This window comes from Oryctolagus cuniculus, chromosome 7 (assembly GCF_051225735.1).
Source record: "Oryctolagus cuniculus isolate XC-2025 breed Fujian yellow rabbit chromosome 7, ASM5122573v1, whole genome shotgun sequence".
NCBI classification, from domain to species: Eukaryota; Metazoa; Chordata; class Mammalia; order Lagomorpha; family Leporidae; genus Oryctolagus; species Oryctolagus cuniculus.
In genome coordinates, this window is record NC_142873.1 from 100588763 (window position 1) to 100608227 (window position 19465).

The 19465-nt window shown below is 35.0% G+C and overlaps 1 protein-coding gene across 2 annotated transcripts in view; it reads left to right on the forward strand.

The window, feature by feature from the left end:
• Positions 1–19465, forward strand: part of NEGR1 (neuronal growth regulator 1) — a 947630-nt gene that overhangs the window by 27420 nt on the left and 900745 nt on the right. The gene's annotated exons all lie outside the window — the stretch shown is intronic.

The window sequence follows — 19465 nt, forward strand, 5'->3', positions numbered from 1 at the left end:
CTCATCAGTTGGAAAGGTGAAAATCTATTCAGTATGCTCAACGCATGCTCAATTGTTAACCCAGATTGCACAATGCTAAGGCAATGTTTTAGTGATAGTATAGGTGTAAACAAGATATGAAATTTGTTCTATAAAATAGGTTTCCCAGAGGCTTAATTCAAATTTCTAGTTGTCTTTGTTAGTGAATGAATCAAGCAATTTGGTTCCTTTTGTTCATTTGCTTATGCCATTTCCTTATAATATGTAACATACACACTTCTAGATTAGCTTTCAGTATGATTTTAAGCTGCTATTTAAGTTGTAAAGAAGATAATAAATGCTTGTATATTTCCAATAAAACATTAATGTTTTAAATTTAATATATATTTTGGTTGGTGAAAGTAGGCATTCTTAAATGAGCAAATTTAAGTACCATAAATGGGACAGAATGTATTAATAGCCAATACGAAAGAAGTTAAGAGGATGTCTAGTTTTTTTATTCTATACTGAAAATCCGCCCATTTATTTAGTAAATATTTATTTGACATTTAATATTCCACCTACTTCAATTATCATTTCATATCACTAGAAATAAAATAGTGTTCATGAAGATTAAATTCTTTTAATAATTATGTATATGTTACATTATAAAACAAGGTGAACCCATAACTTACGTGTTCTTCTTAGTCAAAATGGCCTTGATAACTAGTTCATTTTCCATACTATATCAGTTTCATTTCAATGTGTACTAATTGTGATGAATCCTAAATAGAATTGACAGACAATATAATTAAAGATTGCGCATTTCAGAAGATAGAAAATCACATGTGGATGGTGGAAGAAAAAACACAAAAAAGGAAAAATGTATGAAAATGTAGATATATACTTATGATTTTTTTGTTTAAATTTTGAGAGGCTGAGAAACAGTGCCAGAGAATAAGAAACAGATAGCAACAGAGAGCAACATCTGCTCTTTCACTCCTCAAACACAATGACTGGGATTGAGCCAGGCCAAAAGCCAGGAGCAGGACCTCCATCTAAGTCTTCATATGTATGGTAGAGACCCAACTACTTGAACCATTAGTAAGAACCTTGAATAAGAAGTAGAGCTGGGAATTGAATGCAGGCACTCACATGTGGAATTCTGGTATCCAAATTGGTGGATTAACCATAAAGCCAAACCCTTTCCCATTTATGTTTTTTTTTTTTTTATTTACTATATCAATGGCATTGAATACATAAATATTCTGAAGAGGTTTCAGAAGAAATAATAATGTCTGTAACTTTTCTGGGAAAACCCAGGTAGAAATAATATGAAAGATAAATTTATAAAGAAATAAGGGATATAATCTTGGAAATATGGGTCTATGGAAAGAAAAAGAAAAAACATTTTATGTAAAATTTATAAATATCGTGCTATTACTGAAAAATGTACCATAAGTGAATAAATTTTTTTTCTTGAGGTATACTTGAAGTAGGAGTTAGGATATCATTTTTGAAAACACAAAAGCTTTCAGAACTTTAGCTTAATGACTTGAAAGGTAGTAACATTCCTCCATTCATTTCATCTTGGCTATAAGCATTCTTTCAGTGTCTCAGACACACATACATTTCTATTAGGTGTTGAGAGAAAACTATAAACCTAGATGCTGTCCATTGGAGGGCAATTTGATTGTAGCAGTAAAAAATACATCCATGAAAGTGTTACAAGTGAATTACATATCAAATACATTATGAAGACAATATATAAACCTTAAATCCAGATAAGTAAGAGTACATGAGACATAGGAAAATAAAAGTTTTGTAAGATTTGAGGTGAACCTGGTAATAATATGTATAGAATTTTAGTTAATAGAATGTAGGTCAGTCTAGATGCTGTCAGAAAATGTCATGAAAATATGATTTAGAAAGTTCATTCCTTTGGCCTTGGGAAAATAATTTGCAGCTATTTTAGATTTCATTTTATCATTTGTAAATGTGAAATATAAAAAGTTCTAGTGTGTAAACTTCCTTGTTGAATTAACCTTTCATTTCAGCTTGAGCTTGTATCTCTTAACTAATTATCCTTTCTTCCAAGAATACATCCAAGGTCCAATTTCAATTTCCTGAGATCTCCATTTCAAGATTGCAGATTAGGTATTGCTAACATCTGCCCAATTTCCTGAAATACAAATAATGTCTCTATTGATTTCAATGGAAAGCATACATCATTAGATTTTCTTATACTTTATTTCTTACATGCATTTAATTAGCTTTGCCTTTGAAATCTTACAGATTTCCTATTTTCCAATTTTACTAGTAATACAACATTACAATTTTTAACTCTTCCTGCATGAACACTAATTTATTCCTCCATAATTTTCTGTCTAGCTTCATGCTCTCTCCTGAAGCTGAACAGAAAAGACCCATACTTGCCTATGCCTGAATATACAGCAGAAAGAATATTTTAAGTGAAGATAAATGTTGGTTTGTTATTTAATCCATCTTCAAGCTTTGTCACTTCATAAAAGTGTTGTGATTTTGTGATTGGATCTGAAATTCTTTGTATGACTTCCCTGTCTGAACTTCTGGGCATCTAGCCTAATGAGATGGAAATATTTCCTAGAGAGTCCTGAAAGCATCTTAAAATGAACTTTTCAATTCTTCAAGTAATTCCAAAAGCGATAGAATGAAAAAGAAACCATTAGAGATTCTTTGTAGACAATGAGGAAGAGATGATGGATGAGGCAGTGGAAAATTATTGCCCAATATCTTGAACAATAAACACAGTACATCAAATTCAGTATAAATTCTGAGGCTATATTATTAAGTAATTCAAACAATTTTCACATCTGTGAGTCAATAAGAGCAAATGCATCTATGAAACCTTCCCAGTATTTATAGTTGTCTAATTCTTGCTTGAAGTAGAATGTTTTTAAAATTAAAACAACAAATCTCAACAGAAAAACAACCTGTAAATGTATAGCCTTCCAAGGTAGTAAACTCCAATTCATTGTTTGTTAGCAGTGTAATTGCTTCTTAAACTTAGAAAATTTCATTATGCCTCAAAAGTTGCTATTTATAATCAGAAATCTGAATCAATGGTGTGATGCTACATACTATTAGATATATTAATCTTTACAACAAATGGTATAGATCATATACACTATGAAAATAGCATATGATTTATACTGCAGACCCCTCAAAAGACATTATCCTTATGAAGTTGGAAAGCCCACAGAAACATTAAGCTAAAAATATCTTCTTTCTGTCTCTCCTCATCTTCCCTCCCTCTTTTTAACATACATGCATACAAATATCTTTCACTTTCTCTAATATTTTTCTAAAAGTAATGTAATATGTAAACTTTACAGACCGATTTTTATAGTAGCTTAGTTATAAAGGTAAAAACCTCAGCAAATCTATTAAAGGTATGTACTAAAATTGACTTGAGATTTGAGTAGGCATGGGATATGCATTGTGACACAAATTACGTCACTATTTGGGTTGTCCATGTTCAATGTCAGAGTTTGTTTCCCAGGTACTCCACTCCCAATCCTTCTTCCTGCTAATGCATCCTGGGAGAATGCCAATTATGGCCCAATTGCTTGGGTCCCTGCTACACATGTGGGAGACCTAGCTGGAGTTCTGGGGCCCTGGTTTTGCCCTGTTCCAGTCCTGGCTATTTCAAGCATTTGGGGAGTGAACCAGAAGTTAAAAGACCTCCCCCGAACCCTGCCACCCTTGCTCTCAGTCTCACTCTGCCTTTCAAGTAAATGAGAAAAAAAAAAAACACATTTAAAAATGCATGATTCTAGAACTTAATATGCTAATATTTGAAATTTCATGAGTTCTGGATGGAACTGATATAAGAGCAAGTGTTGTAAAATATTATTTCCTGAATAAGCCTTTTAGTTTCCCTAGACAACCTTGAAGAGATTAGATTGCACACTTTTAATGTAAAAAATTACAAATGGATATTCTAAGAAGATTTAAATAGAATATAATTAGAAAATGCAATTTTATATTTATTATCATCTGTGGCCAACTATCATGATATCTGTACAATTAAAAATCATGTACTAAAAAAATTTTAGGAGCAGCTAGGATCCAAACATACCTGGTCTCAAGCAGCAACTTAACCCACTGGCCACATATGGGACCCTCATTCTCTTTATTGTTGAGTGGATTATATTAAGCGAAGTAAAATGCTTACTCATCAAAACCACAATGATAATCACATTAAAGAGTGGAAGAGTGTCACATTATGACCTACAGAATGAAGCTATTGAAATGTTCAGTGAAGGGGCTGGTGCTGTGGCATAGCAAGTAAAGCTGCTGCCTGCAGTGCCTGCATCCCACATGAGCTTCGGTTCAAGACCCGGCTGTTGCACTTCCAATCCAGCTCTCTGCTGTGGCTTGAGAAAGCAGTAGAAGATGGCCCAAGTCCTTGGGCCACTGCACCTGTGTGGGAGGCCCAGAAGAATCTACAGGCTCCTAGCTTTGGACTGGCCAAGTTCCAGCCATTGTGGCCGTTTGGGGAGTGAAAAAGCAGGTGGAAGATGTTTCTCTCTGTCTCTCCCTCTCTCTGTCTGTAACTCTGCCTCTCAAATAAATAAATAAAATATTTAATAGAAAAAAAACCTGGCTTTTCTGATCTTTTAGATCAGAATGTTCAGCTGGAATGTATCCTTTTTTTTTTTTTTTTTTTTTTTTTTTTTTTTTTTTGACAGGCAGAGTGGACAGTGAGAGAGAGAGACAGAGAGAAAGGTCTTCCTTTTGCTGTTGGTTCACCCTCCAATGGCCGCCATGGATGGCACGCTGCGGCCGGCATACCGCGCTGGCAGGAGCCAGGTGCTTCTCCTGGTCTCCCAAGGGGTGCAGGGCCCAAACACTTGGGCCATCCTCCACTGCACTCCCGGGCCACAGCAGAGAGCTGGCCTGGAAGAGGGGCAACTGGGACAGAATCCGGCACCCCGACCGGGACTAGAACCCGGTGTGCCGGCGCCGCTAGGTGGAGGATTAGCCCCTTGAGCCGAGGTGCCGGCCATGGAATGTATCCTTTAAAACAAAATAAAATTGCTTTGAAGTAATATAGTAAGAGACATGTTTTAGTGTATGAATGTATTTAAAAGATATAACTAAATAAAAGAAAATATTATTTATTTGTATTAGTCCTTACATTGTGCTGCTTTGAATATAAATTCTGTGTAATATTTTATAATTTTCCCATTAATAGATGTAATTCTGATCTAATTTTCATAAAGAATGTGATTCATTGATGGAATAATGTCTACATAATACATAAAACAAAATTTGTAAAAACAACCCCTTGCTTCAAAATCAATGTAATATCAGTAAAGAAAAGGTATAACAATCAGTTACATTGTATGCCCTCTTTAAGGTACAGTATGACCTAGCAAGTTGTAATATTGGCCTAAGCTGCTTTTTCTCATAGTCATTCACTACAGAATTTCTAGTGAATAAGAGTCAATTTAAATGTCCCATTACTTTCCCCACACATTTTCTATTTTGCCAGAAATTCTTTACACAGTCATAAATTCTCTGGTGAATTTGACTGGGATTCCCTAGAATAAAAGAATTCATGAGTTCATAAATCTTTCACTCCCTTCCATTATCTGCAGAGTTATGGATAGCATGCTGGGTAGCGATACATGGAGTAGATCATCTTGGAAAATAACGCTATCTCCATAATGGAGAGGTTGCTATTTCTCAGTGGGGTTTGAAGTTTAGGCTGTATAGCTATGGTCCAATTGTAGATTTATGTAGGCAGGGATAGTCACATTCTACTTGGTTTCCATGTTGCTTTGAATATATTTTAGTGGCTAAGATTTTACTTATGCCAAAAATGGCACATGTAGTCACTGTTAAGTTTCTGGTAAAAAATGGACAAGAGAAAGGAATTTCAGTTAAAGATGTCATTTTCTTATTAAATTCCTTTAATGGCTGGAAGTATACAGCAGGATTCTAAAAGTTATTTTATGTTGTGCATGTTTTATCTTTAGGTACAATTTCAAATAAAAGAACAGCCTGCATGGTTTGTTTTACACTTTTGTTTTAGATTTGATTATCTATTTGAAATAAAGGTTTATTTCATTGTTTGTCTCAAGAAAATAGCAGCAACATTTCCAAATGGTTATTCTTTTAAATGTTATTTGTTTTGTCTGACTGTCACAATATGCTTGTACATGTTAAATTTTTATTTGACAGGTAGAGTTATAGACATATAGACTGTGAGAGAGACAGAGAGAAAGGTCTTCCTTCCATTGGTTCACTCCCCAAATGGCTGCTATGGCTGGGGCTGTGCCGATCCGAAGCCAGGAGCCAGGTCCTTCTTCCGGGTCTCCCATGTAGGTGCAGGGACCCAAGCACTTGGGGCATCCTTCACTGCCCTCCGGGACAACAGCAGAGAGCTGGACTGGAAGAGGAGCAACCGGGGCTTGAACTGACACCGATAAGGGATGCCAGCACCGCAGGCGGAGGATTAACCAAGTGCGCCATGGCGCTGGCCCCGTACATGTTAAGTTTTAAAAATTGTATTTTTGGGGGGCCGGCACCGTGGCGCACTAGGTTAATCCTCCACCTGGGGCATTGGCCTCCCATTGGGGCGCCGGTTTTAGTCCCAGCTGCTCCTCTTCCAATCCGGCTCTCTGCTATGGCCTGGGAAAGCAGTGGAAGATGGCCCAAGTGCTTGGGCCCCTGCACCTGCATGGCAGACCGGGAAAAAGCTCCTGGCTCCTGGCTTCGGATCAGCGTAGCTCCGGCCGCTGTGGCTATTTGGGGAGTGAAGCAATGGAAGGAAGACCTTTTTCTCTCTGTCTCTCCCTCTCACTGTCTATAACTCTACCTCTCAAATAAATCAAAAAATCATTAAAAAATTGTGTTTTTGATACTAGATAGGAAGAAGAATAATTATACATGTAAGGGTAGTATATTAAGTAGAGAATTATATTAAGTAAAGAAGCAGAATCAATAGTGTGTGTGTGTGTGTGTGTGTGTACACATACATATGGCCGCGGTGACCGGAGCTGCGCTGATCCGAAGCCAGGAGCCAGGAGCTTCCGGGTCTCCCATGTGGGTGCAAGGGCCCAAGGACTTGGGCCATCTTCTGCTGCTTTCCCAGGCCATAGTAGAGAGCTGAATTGGAGAGGAGCAGCCAGGACTAGAACCGGTGCCTAGGTTGCCAGAGCTTCAGGCCAGGGTTTTAACCTGCTGCACCATAGCGCCAGCTCCTGCCTGGAATTACATCCCCTGTACCTTTCGTTTTTTCTTGAAATGGCAATGGGGCTCCATTCCAGGAAGTCTGATATTGGGTACAGGCATCTAAACCAGTGGCTTAACAAATTATACCACAATTCCCATCTTGGGTGGCTTTTACATTGAAGAAAATTTGTTTCTCACAATTTTGGAGTCTGAGAAGTCCAAGACCAAGCTGACAACAGAGCCTGTGTCTGGTTCATAAATGCCATCTTTTAGATGTTTCCTCCAAGAGTAGAACAGTCAAGGAGTTGCCTTTATAAAGGCAGCTAATCCCATTCATGAGGGCTCTGTTCCCATGACTTAACCACCTCCCTTGGTCCTACTTCATAATATCACACTGATTATCAGGTTCACATGGTCTAAACCTCACGTGAAATTTGAAGATGTAAAGAAAAAGTTATGGGGTGACAGTAAAGACGAATGCTCCAGAAAATGTAACAAAAATTTAAAAAGTAATATTTTTTCATTCTTGTTAGTCTCCTAGGGTTGGTATTCCATAATACCAAATACATTTTCTTTGTAGTATTATCACATATTTATTTGGTGAGGTACAGTTGTTTCCAAATAAAAACAAATATGCATTTTCAAAGGGCAGTTACAAATTAACTACTACTTTCCTTGCAAATAAAAACAAAATAGAAAACATGAAAAAATAACTTGGTAGGATAGAAGAAAGCATTGTACCATTTTTCTAGATGCTGCAGATCAAAAGCTGTGACGTCTACTAATGGTTTATAATTGTTTCAAATTGATCGTATCCTCAGGTTGTGAAAGGTGGAGTAGTGAGCTCTTTGAGCCTGAGTAGACTTAGGAGACTTTTGCAGCAAACACTTTTGCAGGTTGCTGCTTGCTGAATTGTTTCTCCTTAAAAATTCATAGACCGAAGTGCTAACCCGAAGTATCTCAGGATGTGAGTGTATTTGAAGATTACATTTTACAGAGGTAAAATAAGTGAAACTGAGGTTATTAGGGTGAGCTCTTTTCCAAGATAAATGGAATCCTTATAGGAAGAGGAAAATTTTTTTTTTAATTATTTATTTATTTGAGGATTAGTTGTAGACACAGAGAGGAAGAGCCAGAGAGAGAGGGCTTCCATCTGCTGGTTCACTTCCCAACTAGCCCCAATGGCTGGAGCTGGGCTGATCCAAAACAGGAGCCAGGAACTTCTGGGTCTCCCACGTGGGTGTAGGGGCCTGAGCACTTGAGCCATCTTCCACTGCTTTCCCAGGACATTAGCAGAGAGCTGTATTGGAAGAGGGGCAGCCAGGACATGAACCGTTACCCTTATGAGATGTTGGCACTGGTGGAGGCCTACCCTACTATGCCAAGCACCAGCGCCAAAAGAGGAAATTTGACACAAATTAATCTGATATGAAGACAGGGAGAAGACTAAGGAAAAATAATGCTTCCAACGCTTTGATCTCAGACTTCTAACATCTTAAATTGTGACCAAATAAATATTTGTTGTTTAAGCCACTGAACCTGTGGTTCTTTATTGTGGTAGTGCTACTGAACTGAAAAAAATTGCTAACAGTATACAGGTCATTCTAATTTCAGCAAATGTTGATTAGTAAAAGGAAAAACAAACCCAATTTCTTCGAAGACCGTACATATTACCTTACTGAGGAATGCACATTTTATAAAGCATCCTCCAATCCATTAACTCCTTTCTTCCATCCGTAAGAATACTAAAAAGTAGATAAAGTCAGTTTTACAGGTAGAATTCTTAGATCAGAAAGGCTAAGACTGGATATCGATCAATTCATCTCCTTATTGGATACGAACAGGCACCATGCTAAGGCCTGGAGATAAGAATTCCTCTCCAAGTGAATACAAATTAATGGGCCTTTAACTCCTGAAAGTTTTTTTTTAGACGAAGTCCTGAAGTAAGCATTAATACAAGTTTCTTAAATTGCTTTTAATGTAAAGCAATTCTTGGAATTTAGGTAACAAGTAATGAATTCAAATATGCCATTTTATTGCAAGTAAAGAAATATTTCTCATACACTTATCATAAAATTCAATCCACATTTTCAAATTTCATGGTAAATATTTTAAATATACAAAATAATCAAAATAATATTATAAATCTCCATGTGTCCATTATCCAGATTTAGTAATTATCATAATTTTGCTTGTAGTCATGCCATAAGCACTTAGATTTTTCCCCATGCTGAAGTATATTGTAGCAAATAGTAGATATCATATTAAGTCATTCATATATGGCTTTAGCAAAATACCACTGTTACACTCAGTAATATTAATAACTAATATTTTTCTAATATTGATCTGATATACTGAATAATCTTATATCATCAAACGTATGGCAACCAGATAAAACATTCTGATATAGTAAAACACAAGGTATTTTATCCCAAATTTTAAATAATGCTGCCAAAAATTTTGAGCCTGAATATTTTCAGGCTTCTAAAACTAGTGATATATTTACAGGAAATAGAGGTGGTAGAAGAAAAATGTAAGAAAGAACCATGATGACAAATAAGAATAAGAAATCCGCTGGTGCTGCGGCTCACTTGGCTAATCCTCCTCCTGCGGCGCCGGCACCCCAGGTTTTAGTCCTGGTTGGGGCGCCAGATTCTGTCCCGGTTGCTCCTCTTCCAGTCCATCTCTCTGCTGTGGCCCCGGAAGGCAGTGGAGGATGGCCCAAGTGCTTGGACCCTGCACCCGCATGGGAGACCAGGAGGAAGTCCCTGGCTCCTGGCTTCGGATCGGCGCAGCGCTGGCAGTAGCGGCCATTTGGGGGTGAAACAACGGAAGGAAAACCCTCTGTCTCTCTCTCTCACTGTCTATAATTCTACCTGTCAAATAAGTTAAAAAAAGAATAAGAAATCCATTGTAAAATACGGTGACTGTAGTTATTAACAGTGTAAGATAAAATGATAAATGTCTTGGGTAAAGCATGTGATAGTTCCATTTAGCCCTTATACCAGCATACATATTTCCAAATATCACATTGGGCACAATATGTGTAATATTTATTTGTCAACAAAAATCATTAATAAAAATGGATTGATGCATTTAACAAAAGCATACATGAAAAATTCTGTAAGAAAATGATCTAGAAGTTAGCATTGTGGCAAAGTGGGTTAAGCCACTGCCGGCATCCCATGTAGATACCAATATGTGTCTCAGTTGCTACACTTCCAATCCCACTCACATTTTATGTGCAGTGGGAGATGGCCCAAGTACTTGGGATCCTTCACCAATGCAGGAGACCCAGATTGACTTCTGGCTCCTGGCTTAGGCCTGGCCCAGTCCTAGCCATTGTGGCCATTTGGGGAATGAACAAGCAGATGAAGGTCTCTCTCTCTTTGTGTCTCCCTTACTGTAACTTTGCCTTTCAAATTAATAAACAAATCTTTAAAAAATTACTTTTTCTTCAGTCACTAAATATGATGAAAAAGTTAATGGAGGAGTAACTTCTAAATTAACAGACATTATCAACCAAAACCACTATAACACTATATGAGATTTTGTAAACCTGGATTTGCACAAATCAGGTGCATGAGTGAATTATAATATTGTTGAAAAAATTAAAATATGGAATATTATTTTACTTTTAAGAAGTACAATGATTTTTGTGCTTTTTTTTAAATCATGAGTTTTTGTCACATTCTATGGGAATGCTGTATGCATTTAAGTATGTATAAAATTATTAATTTTGTTTATTAATTCTGTTGGTGAATAAAGAACATTAATGACATTCAAATCAGAAGCTTCTTTTTCTAACATTCAAAAGCATATTTTAAACTATATAGAAAAGTAGGACTTCTTGTCAAAATAGTAATTAATTTTTGGAATAAGCATAAGCATTGAATTTAATTAAAATATTCAGAAATAGCTGTTTAATAAGCTACAAAGGTAATATCCTAACACAAAGATCCATATAAATGTATGTCAGATATAAATTAGTCTGTGGTTCTTTTCAGTTTTAATAAGTTTGTCAAGACAAAAAATAGCTTAATTGTTCTGAATAGGAAAATAATTTCTTCTTGTTAGATTATTTGGAACAAGTAGCCAAAATAATAATATAACTACACATTAAAGGAATGATTACATATTTGATAAATATATGTGTTTGAAAAATGATTCCAGTTCTTTTACAATAGAAAGTCACTAGCTAATATTTGAATTATTTTTCCTTATTCTATGAATTTAAATACTAGAGTATTTACTCATTCATTCATTCATTCAATAGATACATGTTTATTGATCATACATATTTTCATAATAAAAAAAGAAAGATTAGAAAGACATGTTAGCTTTTCTAAAGTGTGTAAGTAACTTAAAAAAATTATGTAACATTTCTGATTGTTATGCTATGTAAACATTCTTATGTATTGTCTTTGAGAAGATGAGAATTTCTCAGATATTTATCAAGAACTTTAATATTTATTTTTTTCTTAGAAAGATAAAACTTTCAGTAATAATGAGCTCTTTTATCATTAAATAAAATACTTGGTTCATTCTATTAAGCACTTGAAGACCATTGCACTATAAAACATTCAGTGAGCACTATTTATATTATCATCATTTATATGTTTGCTTCGCATAAGAGAGTCTCTGAAATTTTTACATATTTATTTAACCTAGTTTAAGTCATGTATTAATTTGCATGAACATTTACCTAATTCCACTATCACTCATTCAGCTTCTGCAGAGGAAGGACCATGTTCATTTGGTTACCACTGTATCTTTAAATATCCTGGCATGTGGCCTACAACATAGTAAGCTTTCAATTAAATTTGTGAATGGATTATTTATACTTCATAAATTTGGAGAGTAAAGGCAAAAAGAGTGAAGACAATGTCATTCATACAACTAGAATATGGAAGAGATTGAATTTCTGTATGTTTGACTACAAATTTATAACTTTTGTACCATGCCTTGCTGACGCTCATTTTTTCAATCATTGACCAAAGACCTTTTTTAAAAAAAAAATACGGGAGATGACAAAATTTACCATTTATCATAGGGCAAGTTATTTTTAGGAATGCTCTATTTTGGAAAGGCTTTGTAAGATCCATGCTAATTTATTAAATAGGAGAGCAAGATGAAAGCATGTATTGCTATCTTTGTGTAACCTGGTATAACAATGCTTTCAGGTGATGTCATCACTTGCTTAAGACCTGCAACATGTGTTTCCTAACTGCTTTCCTTACTACTCTCCTGCCCTAGCCTCCAACAGTCTGTTCTCAACACAGCAGCCAAAATGTTGAACATTCAGTTTAAAATGGGTGAATCAGAAAACATCAATCCTCTACCCCAGTTTTTCCAGTGACTTTCCCTCTCATTAGGTGGAATATCTCAAGACCTTGAAATGGCTGACAAGGCCCTGTGTGATCTGAGTGAAGAAGACTTTTCTCATTTCATATCCTACACATCTGCCTCTTGTTTATGCCATCCACAACCAATCATGCTCCTGTGTTACCATTTTTATACTTGTTTCTTCCTCCTGAAATATCATTCCCGCAAGCATCTACATAGCTTCTTCCTCAATTCTGGTTTCTAGTCCAGAGACAACTTACCCACAGGCCTATCCAAACTAGGGCTGATCACCACCTAGCATGCTGCATTATTTACATATTTATTTGGTTACTGTTGGATGTGGAATATAAGCTCATGTGGAGAGGAATCTTTTACTGCTGTATTTCTGGCTCTTGGCAAAGAATCTGATACATAATAATTGAGCAGTGAGCATTCATTAAATGAATGAATAAATGAAGGGGTATTTAAGACAAAGTTTAATAGATATGCTCTCTCCTGATTCCTCTAGATACTTCAAACCATGTGCCTTCACAGCTGAAGAGAACATAAGAACTCAAAGCATCTGAGGCTTTCTAGCTTAATTACCTATAGAAGTATAAACACTGAAACTCAGTTAATGTGTAACTCATAAGCCAAATAAGGCATCATGACTGGGAAATATCTAAATCTCTCATCACTGTTTGACATCAAGCTACTGAACTAAAGTTTCTGATTCTCTTTTCTCAAAAATTAAATTGCACTAAACCTATTTCCAATGCACTTCTCCTTCATCCAGTTAATCAGTGAAAAGTATTTGTTAACATACTAGTACGTGAGCAAATAGTAAAATACTGTTTTACAGGAGAGTTTTGGAGGCTAATTTAAGTACTTGCTTCAGATTAACATCTTAATAATCAACAATTATTTTGTGTTTGCAATGAGTCAAAGAAAATAATGAGTTTCATGTTCAAGTCTAGAAGTAATAGGGTCTTGTGATATGTATTACATCTTTCACCGGAGGTAGAGAGGATGTCACTAATGGGACTGGAGTGGGGCTACCCTATTTCATGCCACTTTGTAATCGTGGACAAGAGTTTTGCTGTTTTTTTCCCCCCTAAACTTCTCTGTTTTCAATTCATTTATTTGTAGTGGAGATAGGGAGATACTAGTACCTGTTTTATTTCATGCCATGAGGATTAAATGAATTAATACAGCTAAAGTATTTAGAAGAATACACAGCTGAGAAAAGCTTGTTGTTAACTATTATCTGTCCTATATTTTCTTGCATATGATTTCTCTATGACACAATATTTCAAATATTTTGAATGTAGATTGATATGTAAGTTTAAAAAATAAAATTTGGATTAAAAATAAAACTAGATGGTTCAACTAGTGATATTTAACAGATTTCTCATCAAACTTTCAATGTTTTTAAGCCTTTTAATATGAATTATGCTTATATATATAAAATAAAATAATTCCCTATATACTACAACTGAGGTTTTATAGAATGAAGAATTATCATACTACTGTTATGTTCTGTTTTTTAAAAAAATGGCAGTGAATGTGGATGTAAGCACAGGTCCTTTTAATTTCGTTTTTGTCAGCATATAGTTCTTGGTCATCTGCTTTGTGATAAGCACTGTGTTAGCTATTTGAGTTATGAAATAAATAATACAGAATAACTGATATTAATAATTACTAAGGCACTCTAAGTCATTTGAAAACTTACTCCTGTACAATAAAGTCAATGACAAATGGATATTAAAATTTCTAAAGTGAAAAACGATCAGCATATTTCCCAAAGCTGTCAAACCCTCATGGAGAAGAAAATGCTTGAGCTGATTTTGAAACGAGTAAGAGTTCTTTAGGCAGGTCAGACGAAAAGCATTGTAAAATATGGATGTGTGGAATGGGAGTACAAACTTGCATATTACAGGGTGAATTAAAGTCACTGCATTTTTGTTGGGGGATGACTTGTGGAAGATCTGATCAGGAGGTACAATTTGAGCACTGGACTGGAACAAGCCACAAAGACATGTTGAAGATTTCTGTGCAATACAAATGGCAGCAGTTTGGGGTTCAATTTGTTGAGTATGAATTGTTTTAAATATGGGGCAAACTAGCCAAGATTGTTTTAGAGAACTAAGGCATGGAAACAGAAAGCAAAAAGCTGAAAGCAGATTTTTTTTTTTTGCAAGCAGGCAACAGAGAAAACCAATTTAGCTTTATTGAATGGAATATTTTCTACAGAAGATAACTGTGATCTCATGGTAACAATGGAACTCAAATATTTCAAGGGAGGATACTATAACAAATACTAGTAAGAATATTAGGAGGTTAGTAAATAATTAATATTTTGATTTGTTATATAAACATCTAATTCACATGGCTTAATTATTTATCTGAATTTAGGAGTTAGTTTTTATAGTATATAATTTTATGTTAATTTTTTGAAACTTGGATTTATAGTTATGGTTAGCAATTTTATTCAAATGAATTATTGGGGAGATAAATACAGTTAGCTTGATTGGAAATATTCAATGTCTACATATAACAAAATATTATATGATAACACAGAAACATAATTTTTAAAAAATGAGTTGTTCATAATGTTATCCTGGTATATGTAGAGAATTTATACTGTTGAAATATTTCTTACTTAAATTTCTTTTTATTTTGTATTTAAAATTATGTATATTTTCTGATACTTTTAGTTTTTTAATTTCTTTGTTAGTTGACCTGATGAAGAATATTTCAGAGAATAAAATTTCCAAATGGTTTAAATTTCACAATTACTAAACAAAAAGCTAAGGCATTTGTAGCAGCCTAGACCTGGTAATCCTGTCAGTCATCCTGAACTGTATATTTTAAATATGAATAGGTAAGGAAATCATATGTTTATAGAAAGATGTTCTCTACCACATATTGCATGAAAACAAAACAAAATATGAATACCGAATAAAATAACCAATGAAACATAGAATTAACTTGGGATTAGGGACTTAATATGGTGTCCTGGAAAATCAGATTAGGTTGCTATACTTAGATAAATCTGAAGGATGAATCTTGGTTTCTCTATAAATCACCTATTAACCTAAAACAAAGAGAATTTAATTTCCAATTGAAATTTAATTAAAAACCTTGATAAGTGTACACTAGTAGCACATTCCTATTTATCCAAACTTTACATTATACAGAAATTAATATATTTATTTTTAGGACTAATTTGAAGTGCATTAAACAGGCACTATAAGTAATATATTTAAAGTTCTTAATTCTTATAATTAGGTAATGAGAGTTAATAATTATAGTAGATATAATCCAGTAAATTTATGCACATTACTTCATTTTTCTAGGTTGTTATAATTTTAATAAATTTGCTGTTTTTGTTTCTGTACTATTTATAGAAAAATAATTTAACTATTCATTTAAAATATATATACCCAGAATGAAGACTGCTTGTAGAAAAACAGGATCATATAGATTCTGCCACACGGTTTAGTGATAAAAACATTTAAGGCATTCTTAAAATTCTATGTAATTTACTATTTAATTCTTAATCACATTAAAAGAACACTATTTTTGCTTCTCACTTTCCCAAAAGTAAAAAAAAAAATTGAAGCCTAATGATTTTCCCCTTCTTTTTCTTTCTAATCTTTTAAAAAAATTTATCAACACAAATGTTTAATATCCGGAGGTCAAAGATGCATTTTGAACAGAGCTTTTTGGAGTTTTAAACTGTGTGGACTAGTTGGAGAAGGGGCTAAGGAAGGTGGGATGTGGAGAAAGGCAAGGTGACCAAAGTCACTTGGAGAAAAGCAAACTTTTTTTTTTGGAAAGGAGTATTTGTTTTTGCCCCTCAAAAAAGAAGCGTGTATTAGAGAAGGTTCTGGGAGTCCTTGGACAGTTGGTAGATGAGATCATATTTAAGGGGCCCCCTTCCTGGTGAGATTCTTGCTTACTGGGACCTCAGAAACCATCCTGCCCTGTGAGCAGCGCTGTTACAGACCACAGGATTGTGAAGTGCCTTCTGCCCTGAGAGTCTGTGTGATCCGCAGCTCTTCTGGAGATCTCCCTGTCCCTACCCAGGACAAGGACATCCTACCAGGGAGCTGAAGTAAATCTTTTTAGTTTAGCTTTCTAATTTCAATTGAAATGAAAAATATACCTTTATGGTTTACAAGTAATAATCTGAATGATTTGCATGACCTAACTTTATTAATAAAACTGAATCACAAAATACTAAAATATTATTGTAAATATGATTAGACCCATAGTTAATAAATGTTATTAAATTATTTAATGTATACAAATAATATTATTCATTTTTATTCTCTCCTTAATTTAAAACACAATAAATTGGGACATAGATTGTGGCATAAAAGGTTCAGCCACCACCTGTGGTGCTGGCATCCCATATGGGCACCAGTTCGAGTCCTGAATGCTCTACTTCAGATCTAGCTCCTTGCTGATGCAAATGGGAAAACAGTGGAGGATGACCCAAGTCCTATGGCCCCTGCATCCACATGGGAGACCAGGATGAGGCTCCTGGCACTTGGCTTTGGCCTGGCCCAACCCCAGATGTTGCAGTTATTTGGGGAATGAACCAGCAGATTAAAGATCTCTCTCTCTCTCTCTCTCTCTCTCTGGCACATAAGTGCCTGACAAACCTTGGTCTTTATTATTGATACAAGTATATTTTACTAATGATATCATGAATGAATGATCAGTACATAGCTGATATCAGCAAACCCATCAGAAGTCTTATTATATATGAATGCATGAAAGCTCTTACTTATAATATAGTCCTTAAATTAGTCAAGTGATATTTGTGCCCCAATTATGTGTTCTGAGACCTGGTGTAAGCTCAGTAAACAGACTAATCTCATCTCTGTCACTTAAGAATTATTAAAGTCTAGTCATAAAATAAAATATATATGTACATAATATATACATATATCCAATTAAGTTTGTCACATATGATTATTAATGAATGTTTCATAGTTTAATTTTTTCCATAATACATCAGATTTTTAGTACTTCAACTCATGGAGAAAACTAACATGTTGAAATAGCTTATTTTTAAAGGAATTACATTCAAGAGGATAATTATTTAATTTGTAGTTAGTTTTAATAATATATGAGTGACATCAAGAATAATAATTCAGGTAACATGAAGAATTTTTATAATGATTGCAAGTTCAAAATTATATTACTTGTCATAACTTCCACATTAATAGTTGATATTATAAAGTATATTACTATCCCTCCTATCCTCAAAAAAGGATAAAAGTATTTGTATAGAAGTTGTCATTGTCATCATCAACATTACCACCACCATCATCAAATAAGTCCAAACTCTATCCTCACATTGTCTCTCTCATGTAGGCATAGTTATTAAATTCATTAACAGAGAAATTGGGACAGAATGAGTCTATTAAGTTTGTCTACTTTCATAAACTTGCAATGGAGCTGCAACTGAAATCTAACTTCAGAATTTGCATTAAACAATCACTGCTGTTCTACCTCTCTTATAAAATTGTTTAATTTTGGATAATATGGACATAGAGGAATATTGGGATCCATTGAATTTTCATTTAACTCCCTTTGAAACTTTTCATTATTTCACTTAAAGATCTGAAAAATTAGTGGAAAAGTAAAATAGATGCATGTTTCTAACTGTAGAGTATTTGTAAACATTCATTTCACAGATCACTTCACATTATCATTAGATTTACATTGCAGATTTAGGGTTTATTATAATTACTAGCTATTAGTTGATTCAATAGTTTTTTTTAAAAATATTTATTTTATTTATTTGAAAGACAGAGTTACAGAGAGAGGTAGAGACAGAGAGAGAGAGGTCTTCCATCCGATGGTTCACTCACCAGATGGCTGCAACTGCCAGAGCTGAGCCGATCCAAAGCCAGGAGCCAGGAGCTTCTTCCAGGTCTCCCACGTGTGCAGGGGCCCAAGGACTTGGGCCATCTTCTACTGCTTTTCTAGGCCATAGCAGAGAGCTGGTTTGAAAGAGGAGCAGCAGACTAGAATCAGTGGCCATATGGTGGCCAAGTGGGATGCTGGTGCTTCAGGCCAGGGCTTTAACCTGCTGCGCCACAGCACTGTCCCCTCAATAGTTTTATACAGATATTAATTCATATAAAATCTGAGTCATGTCAAATCTGTACTGTCATTTTTTATGATGAAAGTGATTTCTAATCTGGGTGGTAACAGATTTCTAACCTAAGCAAGGTAACAGCTCAGGAAAAATGTATTTCAAATACTTAAAATACCTGGAGCATCACTGTAGCTTTGTGATCCTGCAGGTATTTTCTACTGATATTTAATCATTGCATGATTTCAGCATCTTTCTCAACAAAATATCTAGGCAGCTGTGAGTTATTGATCAGAGTTAACTGTGTTAGAAGGACAGTTCTTGTGGATTGTCTCATACAATTTACAGGGCATGAATAGTGGGTTCATGGTCCTCACATTATCATAGGTCAAAAGAAAAATATTTTTCTAAAGTTTTCTAATTTAGTTGAAACTAAATTAGTTTCCTTATATCTATGTGCAAAGGGAATAGCAGGTATCCAGAAATAGGAGTTCTATCACTTTGAATATTTACTGCTTTTGAACATTTTATATTGTTTATAGCCCATGTCTCTTCTGTTGAGGAACAGTGTTTTTTTTCTTTTCTTTATACTATTTGTTGAACTCTTTTCCTTAGTGTTGGGTTAACTTTAAGATCATTAAATAAACTGAAAGTCGATCTTGGGGCTGGCACCATGGTGCAGTAGGTTAATCCTCTACCTGCAACGCCAGCATCCCATATGGGCGCTGGTTCTAGTCCCGGCTACCCCTCTTCCAATCCAGCTCTCTGCTATGGCCTGGGAAAGCAGTGGAAGATGGCCCAAGTCCTTGGGCCCCTGCACCCACATGGGATACTGGGAAA